The sequence below is a fragment of the Natator depressus genome, chromosome 9 (genome assembly GCF_965152275.1).
Source record: "Natator depressus isolate rNatDep1 chromosome 9, rNatDep2.hap1, whole genome shotgun sequence".
In the NCBI taxonomy this organism is placed as follows: Eukaryota; Metazoa; Chordata; order Testudines; family Cheloniidae; genus Natator; species Natator depressus.
Genome location: NC_134242.1, coordinates 91,088,487 through 91,096,934, shown reverse-complemented (window position 1 = coordinate 91,096,934; position 8,448 = coordinate 91,088,487). Strand labels below are relative to the sequence as shown.

Here is an 8,448-nt window from a genome sequence, read left to right as displayed (position 1 = left end):
GGTTGTTGCCTTGCAGGGCACTAGCTGGCATAGGGTGGTCTTAGGTAATAGCAGGGGGCCCCTCTGGGTGCTGGGGCGTGTTTCTGCCCCCAGATACTGTGGGGTTTAGCGTTAGATCAAAACAGACAAGTATTGATCCTTACTACCAAATATTTCACCCCGAATCACTCCTGCTCTGTAAAATCTGAGCATCAGAGGTTGACTTTATTTGGCACTAGACTGGTTTGATATGTACACTGCTCCTTGTTACTGTACTGTATTAATGGTTGTTGGCCAGTTCCCTTGTGAATCAGCAGGTTTTGCCTCTCTTCTGCCTGCCTGCTCTACAGGCTGCAGCCACTTTGGGCACCTGAGGCCTTCTCTACACTAAATTTTGTCCCTTAAAATGCCCCACTATTGCTACCAGCAGTGGAGCTCCACTGGTACTATTAACAGTGGGCTCATTACTGTAAATTGTCTTCTGGTAGTTTCTGGTGCTTTAACCATTTCCTGCTCTGGTTAAAATGCTGGCAGATGGTCTCCTTCACCATTGCAGAACTGCACTGGTGTTTGCAACCATGGGCAATTTTAAGGGGGGGAAAAAATGTAGAGACCATCTTACAATTTGAAAAGTTCAGTAAATAGAGCAGGATGAGAGTGAGTCAGACTGTTGCCAGCCAAGCAGCATCTTCCCCATCCTTCCCTGCTAATGGTCCACTGATTTTTGGGGGGGAGAGAGAGAGGGGTCTGTAGGGAGCAGTGGCTCAAAGTAGACAGAGAGTAAAATATGCTTTCAGGAGAGTCAAAGAGATCTAGTAGAAGGTGCAAAGGTAGAAGAGTGAGATCAAGGAGGATGAAAAAAGGTAGAGGAAGCCGGAGGAGGAGGAAAAGAGGGAGGAGGACCTAAGGGCAGACCTCGAAACAGACAAAGGGGAAGAAATAATAAGAAAATAACAGCTTTTTGGTTCAGTGAATTTTATCTTATTTGTTCTTCCATTTCATTGTATTTGCCCGGCATGTGCCCCACAGCCACATTGAAGGGATAGTGTTGCACTGGGGATTTGAAGGTGAACTGATAATTAACAAATAATTGTTAGTAAGTGGCATAGGGTAACTCAAAAAGAAAAGGAGTACTTGTGGCACCTTAGAGACTAACCAATTTATTTGAGCATGAGCTTTCGTGAGCTAACTCGGCACAGTTGCAATTAGAAAAGTACAGTGTTTATGTTTCCCTCTGTGGCCAACAGCTCCTTTTCTAAAGCATACCCCAGCACATACTGGGCTCCACGCCATAGGAGTCTGCAAGGGAGATCCTGATGTATAATATTGCCCATTTTTATAATTTTTAAAGTGAATTTTTACTTTATACCCTCTTGCATTGATAATAAAAAATTTGGAAATCGGTAAGGAGAGATTTCTGTTATCCCTGTAAGCTCCATTGTGGTCCAGTTATGACTTTGAGGTCTCTTTGGGATGTCACATAGAATGGAAGGCAGTGACCCAAAGCGGGGCGGGGGAGAGGACAGGTTTAAATAACAAATATATGGCATGCCATTTTTGTTCTGTTTAACTGGGCTATTCAGCACATATTTTACTATTATAGTTGACCACATGTATTATTTTAAGCTACATGCCTTAGACATGTATCAGAGTGGTTGCCCTGCTGCTCATTTTCATAGGGGAACTGAACAGCAAAAGTAAAATTAACAAGATCTTCTTGAGCTAGTACATGGTGCTGAAAGTGGTGAGAGAGTGAAAATGATCTCCCTATATAAAGAGTTTAGAATTAGTCCAGTTCCTCCCTGCTTCATATAAAAAGGGAAATTAATAAAGGGGTAGTGAGTTTCCCTGTGCAGCTAGATCTAGGGTTAGAAGGGTAGGTGCAGATGGAAACTAAATAATCCTAGTCAGTTTCCCTATGCAAGCTCTTTACACATGGAGCCTGGACAAAGGAAGAGGAAAGGGATGAGGAAAAAGTGGCTAGTAGGGAAAAATTAATGACTGCAAGCAGAATTAGAAAAGGAAAAAAAGCATAAAAGAGAGAAATCAGACAGAAAGAAAAGATAGAAAGGTGAGTTAAGGAGAAAGACCTGCTGCTCCAGTGATGATGATATCACCTTGGTATCACCTTCTCTCCACACTTGCAACTCCTTACTACAGTAGTGAAGGTATTTCCCCATGCTCCCAAATTTCAAGACCTAATTTGGGACACTGGAAGTTTCAAAGTAACTTTTCAAATTATGGGGACTCAAAGATGGAGAAGGAAAGCTGATTTTCTAGAAGTCAGAAGAAAAATGGGCTACTTCTTCAATTATCTGAAGAAACTGTCACCCAGAAAGTCATCGAGGTTCCAGACAGCAAAAGGTAAGACCAAAGAGACATTTTCCTGTGGACATTTGTGTTTGTGGATGAAGGCTTCTTAAATTAAATTAGTGTTGTGGGCTGTAAACTGATCTGGGAGGAATAGATTGTGCCCTCTTGCTTTTGGATGTAAGTTGTTCCGGTAGTTTTGTGGCAGCTGCCTTCACTATAGACCTCCACTGAATAGCTAATATTCTAATGAAAATAACCCTAGTCTGAACCTCTCCACACAATTTTAGCTGCTGAAGCTATTTATTATCCTTGCTACTATTTTCTGGGGTTCTTACTGTTTTTCCATATCTCTCCTACTGCAATATTTCTAATGTTCTCCACAGTATGCCATATAGGGTCATGCAATTCCTTTTTACAATGCTATAATGACAAGAGAAAATAAGTGACAAATTTAATGTAATTGTGATTATTTAGGTTTTTTTTATTTTAAATGTTCTTTAATTTCAGTCTTATTAGATCTGTGTGATTAGAGCAAAGACCTGTTGAATCTGTATACAGTTGCAAGGTCTCCCATGTTTAAGAAGGATGAATTTAAACTGGAACAGGTACAGAGAAGGGTGATCTGAGGAATGGAAAACCTGTCTTATGAAAGGTTTCAGAGTAGCAGCTGTGTTAGTCTGTATTCGCAAAAAGAAAAAGGGTACTTGTGGCACCTTAGAGCCTGACAAATTTATTTGAGCATCAGCTTTCGTGAGCTACAGCTCACTTCATCAGATGCATAAAGTGGAAAATACAGTGGGGAGATTTATATACATAGAGAACATGAAACAATGCGTGTTACCATACACACTGTATTCATTTGGAATTAATTTGCAAACTGGATACAATTAACTTAGGCTTGAATAGAGACTGGGAGTGGATGGGTCATTAACAAAGTAAAACTATTTCCCCATGTTTATTCCCCCCCCCCCCTCAGATGTTCTTGTCAACTGCTGGAAATGGCCCACCTTGATTATCACTACAAAAGGTCCCCCTTCCTCCCCCCGCTCTCCTGCTGGTAATAGCTCACCTTAAGTGATCACTCTGGTTACAGTGTGTATGGTAACACCCATTGTTTCATGTTCTCTATGTATATAAATCTCCCCACTGTATTTTCCACTGAATGCATCTGATGAAGTGAGCTGTAGCTCACAAAAGCTTATGCTCAAATAAATTTGTTAGTCTCTAAGGTGCCACAGGTACTCCTTTTCTGTCTTATGAAAGGAGACTCAAGGAGCTTGGCTTGTTTAGCCTAACCAAAAGAAGGTTGAGGGGAGATATGATTGCTCTCTATAAATATATCAGAGGGATAAATACCGGAGAGGGAGAGGAATTATTTAAGCTTGGTACCAATGGGGACACAAGAACAAATGGATATAAACTGGCCATCGGGAAGTTTAGACTTGAAATTAGACAAAGGTTTCTAACCATCAGAGGAGTGAAGTTCTGGTATAGCCTTCCAAGGGAAGCAGTGGGGGCAAAAGACCTATCTGGCTTCAAGATTAAACTCGATAAGTTTATGGAGGAGATGGTATGATGGGATAACATGGTTTTGGCAGTTAATTGATCTTTAACTATTCATGGTAAATAGGCCCGATGGGATGTTAGATAATTCTTTCCTGAGTATCTGGCTGGTGAACCTTGCCCACACGCTCAGGGTTCAGCTGATCGCCATATTTGGGGTGCGGAAGGAATTTTCCTCCAGGGCAGATTGGAAGAGGCCCTGGGGGTTTTTCACCTTCCTCTGTAGCATGGGGCATGGATCACTTGCTGGAGGATTCTCTGCTCCTTAAAGTCTTTAAACCATGATTTGAGGACTTCAATAGCTCAGTCATAGGTGAGAGGTTTATTACAGGAGTGGGTGGGTGAGATTCTGTGCACTGCATTGTGCAGGAGGTCAGACTAGATGATCATAATGGTCCCTTCTGACCTTAATATCTATGAATCTATTCCTTTATTGCTTTTGTTATTTCTGCTATTTTTCCACTGCAGTAACTGCTACATACGTGAGGCCAAATTCCTCTCTCTGTTATATGAAAGAATGTTTGGATTTACATTCATGTAACCTATTGCAGGATTTGGTCCAATATCATTTGTGTTTAATTGTATAAATATAATGCCTTGTTTCATGATCTAGGGGGAGATTTTTAAAGACTCCACAGGGAATTAGTCGTCGAACTCTCATTGAAATAAAAAAAAAAATTAAATGCATTTTAAATACAGATGTGGTTATTGCCATATAAGGTGAATTAACGTTATGTAGAATGGTTATATCAGATATATCATATTAGCTAATCTAGTCCAGAAACCTCTTTTCTATGGGTCAATACTGGATGATTCATTGGAAGAAAAACAAACAAAAACAAACACCCAGCACCTACCTAATACCCTGAGCCTGCAAAAATTTATGTTACTTATTATGCTTTACTTTTATGCACTGAGAGTAGTCACATTGGCTTCAATATGACTATTCAGTGTTTGAATTTAAGCAAATGCATAAATCTTCTTAGGGCTTAATTGTACAATGCTGTATACAAGTGAGGAAATTCTTCCTGATGCTGACAGATGATCAGATTATATCCAGGAGCTTGAGGTCTGAGAATCTGTATCATTATTTTGGCCAGCATGGCTACTAGTGTTGGTAAAGGTCATTATATTAGCTAATCCTATGTAAATCATGGTACGGTATTTGTCTTGATGACCTGCTGCAACAGTGAATTCCACAAGTTGACCTATACACCGTGTAAAGAGGTATATTTAATTTTATTGGCTCTAAATTTATTTCCGTTTAATTTCAAGTGTCTCCTTATTCTAATGTTATGGGAGAAGATAAAAATAATCATATAGTCCCCATTATAGAATGTGTTACTGCTTTGTGTGGAGCTAAAACTATGCCTGATGTATGATTTATTCGGACTCAATTCTGATCTCAGTTAGATAGGCAAGTATTGTTGTGTTTCTTGTCAGACCTGCTCAGTCGCTGATTTTACATTATTCAGTACATAACAATACATGCTAGGATAGCTGAGGTCAAAATCAGGTCAAGCCACTCAACACTATGTTACAGTATACATCTGATTTCAGAAGTGGGTCAAGATACACAGCAATATGTGCCCCTGTATCTGAGGTCAAAATTGGATTTTCACTTGTTAATAAATCAAAGATTTTTTTAAAAAACCCTACGAAATGCATTTTACACAGTGATAACCATTAAACATTTAGTATACACGAGCAGTTTCGTCATATTGGTATCTGAGAGACCATCGTTATTTTCCTGTGTTTAGAATAGGAGGTAATTGTGACATCTTAACAACTGATAGTATTATTTAATATTCACATTTCCAAAGCTGCAATCACAGCATTATCTGGGAGCTCAACTGAGATAACTGTAAAAAGTCAAATTCTGTTCTATATAGGTTTATTTACAATGCAATGCTCATCACTGTAGTATCTGAGCACTTTCCAGTAGTGCATTAAGCAATATGACTGACATCTTGTCATGTGTTCTGTTCCCTCATCCTTTCCTGAGAGGAAAATTAATGTACAGTGGCATGTTTTCTTTTTGTAGGGCGGGGTTTTTTAATGTAAGTATACCTGTTACTATCTATATAATAAGATTCCAGGATTGTCACTGTCATTTTGAAGCTGTAGTGTCTGTTGAGTCCGTGTGAAGCGATGGAAGCAGCTACAATCATGGTTGAGAGCTCTCTCTGTGTAGAATATCACCAGTTTCAGGATTCACTATCTGTTACCGTCCATTTTTTAAGTTCTCAGCCATTTTCAGCTCTTTTTATATACAAGACTTTATGAATTACACCCGTGTGAAAGCATGGGCTTTTAGCTATTAGCGTGTTTTTATATTAGAGAAGACAGGTCAAAGAAATGCGTTTTCAACTTGGAGCGGCAAGTGGTAAGGTTTGTGATGGTCCTTAGTTCCTGGGGGAGTACATTCCACAGTCTTGGATCACCTTTGGAGAAAGTTGTCTCCTGAACACTCAAGCTTTATTCTTATTGTTGAAAGTTAATTTGTGCCAGAGGAGCATAGTTGACTTATTAATTGCATGTGTGACATTTTTAATGATACTGGGTAAAATTTTCAACAGTCCCGGTTTCAGAATTTACCCCCGGCTTTGGGCCACAGTTCAGGAGAGCATTTAAACATATGCTTAAAGTTCATTGACTTCAAGTGCTTCAAGTTGAAGTGCTTGTCTGGAATAGTGATGTTTTCCTGAACTGGAGCATTGGAGAGGTGGGGAATCCTTCAGGGTTTGTGGTATGCCTGCCTTTATTGTATGCTTCTAGCTCTTTTGTTACTTCTCTGCCAGGCCTTCCTCCATGTCTGTGCTCCATTTCACATTAGCTACAGTAAAGGGCACTTTGGCCTGTATCAAAAATTTATTTGTAAAACTCTTTGTTATGGAAGAAAAAGAGTTTACTCCATCAAGTTTGGCATCCTCATCCGTGTACTGAAGGGACGAGTCCAGGGAGATGGAGGGCCTGCTGCTCTACACAGCTGTCACAAGATACTATCATTAAATTTTAATCCTAAATCTTGCAGTCAAGCACATCTAACTCCATCTTCTACATTCTGCTCATTTAATGTATAAAACAATTTCCAGAATTGAGGAAGGTGTCATCTGATATACTCAGCTTGCCAGTAACTCTGATTTCATCAATAAGAGATATCTTGTACTTGCTTCAAAGGAGTTTAGGCTAATCAGATAAATAGTATCAATTAAAAAATTCCAGAACTTTTTGTATAATGAAACCTGTCTTAAGTACCTGTTCTGGGGACTAATAAAAAAAATCAGTTGCTTAAAGGAGTTGATGTGTAGGATTCTAGATAGTAAATGGTCTGCTAGAAAAGGTGGAATGAAATTGAACTTAAAAAAGCCAGATCTATTAAGTAATAATATGTTATATACTAAACCTCAGTTCAAACTGTTTATACAGTTTCACATGATTTTTATATACAGATAAAGGAAAATTACAGTAGTAAAAAGTGCTTAATTAAAAACTAAACTTGGTCACACAGAACGATATTTTTTTAAATCACATATTTTATGAGAAACTAAGGACTGTTCTATAAGCATTTTAGTCAATGTGTCTTTCATTTCTGTGAATGATCCTAACATTTCCACATTTAGTTGCTGCAGAGCAAACATTATCAGAATGTTTGACTGTTCAGAAAATCACTGACATTATTATCCTGATCAAAAGTTCTAATGTGACAAGTAGTCAGTATCACCCTGAGCTGCCAGGCTGCTTACAGTAAATCTCTATTACATTGGAAGACTCCTTTTCTGCAATCTATCATTAGAGAAGTTGTTTCTGCGTGCGGGTAAATTCCTATTGAAAATGTGTTGAGAGTGCTTCAGGGAGGTCTCCTAGTATAAGTTGATTATCTAATAAATTATCTCTAATACAGGTATCAATGTATTTGCACAATAGCTAATGACCAGCATATATGTCCATGTGCATATTAATATGATGAGTGGGAGGAGTTGTGCTGTGCATTTTTTTCAAATAAGTAATATTTGAATTAAGGCATAGTGGAAGCCTTAGCATTTTTGCATTCCATTTAACTTAGAATATACTTCCTTTTGCAGCCTTAAGACAGTTAATATTAATTTACTAGTATTTCTTTCTAATTTAATTAATAGAATTAACACATTCTATATATTATAATTTCCCTATATTCTGTCTAGATGAATTTCCACTGGAAAGCTCCACAGTGTATCCCTCAGTATTAATGTGGGTTATGTCATTTGAACGCCAACATTCTGTCAGTATGTAATAAATTCTTGTGTTTGTGATTCAGAATTAGCTTAATAATTCAAGACAAGATACACTGTCCATCAGTGATGTTCCATCCTGAACAAGGGCAAATAGATAGTAGATCTGGGTGAATTCTTCAAAAAAAAAAATCTGGAATATTTGCCCCAGTTTAAAAATAAATTTAATTTGCTTTGTCTGGACTTGGGCCCCTGTTCTGTCAGTTTTCTTCTGATATTCAAGAAATTGAGTCTTACTTATATGAATGTCTGCTGAAAGTGAATTTTAAGTTCATGTACTTGAGCACAAATACATAACAAATATTAAATTTTGTTCTGGAAG

General features: G+C 38.3%; 1 protein-coding gene across 1 annotated transcript in view; it reads left to right on the top strand.

Annotated features, from left to right (window-relative positions):
- Positions 1-1,038: 1,038 nt before the first annotated feature.
- The window catches only part of MAMLD1 (mastermind like domain containing 1), a 344,661-nt gene continuing 337,251 nt past the window's right edge, over positions 1,039-8,448 (top strand). Inside the window, exon 1 of the mRNA XM_074962616.1 lies at positions 1,039-2,343. The gene's annotated coding sequence lies outside the window, so the exon portion shown is untranslated. The remainder of the gene's footprint in view (positions 2,344-8,448) is intronic.